Consider the following 3,421-nt stretch of genomic DNA (forward strand, 5'->3'; position numbering starts at 1 on the left):
TGACTGGGAGAGATGCCCGTGAAAGACGTCAAAGCTGTCTTCTCCACTCGCTCCATGTACAGATTGGCCACAATGGGGGATACCGGAGACCCCATCGCACAGCCATGAATCTGCCTGTAGTAATTCCCCCTAAACAGGAAATACGTGGTGTTAAGACAGATCTCCAAGAGCTGGCAGATGTGGTCTGGTGTGAGTTTGGTCCTTTCAAGTAGAGACACATCCTCCAGCAGTCTCTGCCTCACAGCTGAGACAGCCTCAGCGGTGGGGATGCAGGTGAACAACGAAGTCACAGCAAAAGACACGATTGTTTCATCTGCCTCCAGCTGCAGGTCCTTGATCTTGTTCACAAAATCTTGTGTGTTCTCCACATGGTGTTCTGAGTTACCCACTAGAGGAGCCAAAATCCACTTGAGGTGCTTGGCCACATTGTACGTGATGGAATCTGTGCTACATACAATAGGCCTGAGTGGCACGTCCTGTTTGTGGATTTTGGGCAGTCCATAGATGCACAGAGTGGCGTCCCCAGGGTACAGTCTGTAGTATGTCTGCCTGTCGATGAGTCCCTCTTTCTCCAGGTTTTGGAGGTAGCTAATGATTTTCTTCTTATAGCCGCTCGTGGGGTCTCTCTTCAGACGTTTGTAGGTATTGGAGTCACTGAGCAAGTTGCTGATCTTGGCCTCGTAGTCAGATGTGTTCAGGACCACCGTGCATCTGCCTTTATCCGCTGGCAGGATAAGGATGCTTTGGTCCTTTTGCAGTGCTGACAAAGCTTTCCGTTCTTCTCCTGTGATGTTGGACGGAGGAGGCTTAGCACTGTTCAGCACTGCTGTGACTCTTAGTCGGAGGTCCCCAGCTTCTGACTCTGACAAACTGTTATGTTTAATGGCTGACTCTACTGCAGTGATGTAATCTACTGTCGGTATATGTTTAGGGGTCACTGAGAAATTTAGTCCTTTAGCGAGCACATCCTTTTCTGTCTGTGTAAAAACTCTGTTGGAGAGATTCTTTACCCAATTTTCCCTGTTGTCACTAATTTGTCTGGGTGTATCTTTAAAAATACTCCCACTGAAAGTACGCCTTTTTTGCACTAAAAGGTTGTGAAACTTCCTGATTTGCCGCTCCTTTTTAAATGCTCAGCCATTTGAATTTTAACTATGAACTTTGTGATCTTATTATGGGCCTCTTCCTCCACTAAAGTTTCTAACATTTTGTGCAGACTATCAAGATTATTTTGGAGGTCTAATATTTTAAAATGAAGCCTTCTAATTCTAAGACCCAAAATCCTCCTAAGGTAACTGTGCTGGATCTTTTCTGCTGTGTGACCTGCTTCTAGTGCCTTTTGCTTCATGCATTTGGGAATAACATTGTTTTGTTTGCATCTCAGGTTAAATCTTAAGTGGTTTCTAAAGTTAGCTATCTTTTTAGCAGTCTTTTCCAGCTTACGTACCAGTGCCAGGGCCTCATGCCCACAGTTGGTCGCAATGTTTCTGTGTAGGCTCTCGGTTGTCCAGGTGGTTTCCATGGTAGAGAAGCTTGATTCTTCGACTGGACTGGGTTGCTTGACGCGAGGACGTTTCGCTTCAAATCGCAGAAGCTTCCTCAGCTAAAATTCTTGCTCTGGTGGTCTGACTTCTGTCTTGACTCTTGTAGAGAAGAATAATCAAGAAGTCACAAAAGCTGGAGTTTTAAACCTAGCCAGACCCCTCCTACTGAGAGGCAGACTGCTATAGGATGGTGACTAAACAATAGCTCTAATTAGCATCTATTGTGCTCTAGTTAGCACCCTCCTAATGACAGGGCAGCTGTCCCTCTCCTGATGGCTCCCTTGACGACTCTGCTGATGATGTGAATGACTCATTACCATGAACAAAAGACTGAAATTGCTTTGACCTGAGTACCCCATTGTAAACAGGGGATAAAGCGTGTCTCAGACCCCCTCCCCGGTTAAGGCTGGGTTTCAAATGTTTCACAAAGAATGCCTCCTTGACCCCTCTCTCAAACCATTTCTTCTCTCCGGCTAATATTTTAACTTCCTTGTCCTCAAACGTGTGGTTAGTGTCTTTAAGGTGGAGATGAACTGCAGACTGAGGTCCACTGGCACCCTCTCTGCGGTGCTGGTGTAGCCTTTTGTGTAAAGGTTGCTTAGTCTCACCTATGTAGTGTTCGTTACAGTTTTCCTGACATCTGATAGAATACACTACATTGCTCTGTTTGTAACTAGGGATCCTGTCCTTAGGGTGAACTAATTTCTGTCTCAAGGTGTTAACCGGTTTAAAGTAAACTGGGATTTTGTGCTGTCTGAAGATCCTCTGTAGTTTTTCCCCTACTCCTGCTAAATAAGGGAGAGACACTCCTCTTCTTCTTGTCTCCGTCTCCTGTCTATCTGGTCTCTTTGTTCTCTGGGACTTCTGCACTTTGTCCAGGGACCATCGTGGGTACCCACATACTGTGAGGGCTTTCCGGACAAGTTGTTGTTCTTTAGCCCTTCCCTCTGCAGTTGTGGGCACCTGTAGGGCTCTGTGTTGAAGCGTCCTGATCACCCCGAGCTTGTGTTCAAGGGGGTGGTTTGAGCCAAAGAGCAGATATTGGTCAGTGTGAGTTGGTTTTCTGTAAACCCCTGTCTGGAGCTGCCTGTTCTCTCCAATCTAACATCACAGTCCAAGAAGGCTAAATGGTTGTTTCTGGCATCCTCATGTGTGAACTTGATATTGGCGTCCACCGAGTTGATGTGTTCTGTAAAGTCCTCAACTTCCTGTTGCTTGATTTTAACCCATGTGTCATCAACATATCTGAACCAGTGATTGGGAGAGATGCCTGTGAAAGACGTCAAGGCTGTCTTCTCCACTCGCTCCATGTACAGATTGGCCACAATGGGGGATACCGGAGACCCCATCGCACAGCCATGAATCTGCCTGTAGTAATTCTGCCTGGTTTAATTTTGGACAGAACTGATCCAAGATCACAGCCACACAGAACCATCACAGTGGGACTGAATCACCAAGATTTAATTTGTGTGATCGATGTTACATCATGTAAAAGCATACAAACATGTAAGATACGGTTGTTGTACTGTTGAGTTTGGAATTACTGTATCTTCCAGAGTAGAAGTTGCACCTCAAAAAACTGCATTGGGAAGAGAGAAATATATATATATATATATATATATATATATATATATATATATATATATATATATATATATATATATATATATATATATATATATATATATATGGCACATTGGATTATGTAAGTCAATGGACCTCACAAAGTACTCGTAGTACCCCCCCCACGACTTCTACTCCAGGAAATACAGCATTGAATATGAGATGTTTCAATAAGTAAACTTTGTGTTTATTGTGTCACTGAAGCTTTTGTCTTTTTTTGGGGGGGGGGGGGGGGTGTTGGAAACCTTCAGAAT

Source organism: Thalassophryne amazonica, chromosome 21 (assembly GCF_902500255.1).
Source record: "Thalassophryne amazonica chromosome 21, fThaAma1.1, whole genome shotgun sequence".
In the NCBI taxonomy this organism is placed as follows: Eukaryota; Metazoa; Chordata; class Actinopteri; order Batrachoidiformes; family Batrachoididae; genus Thalassophryne; species Thalassophryne amazonica.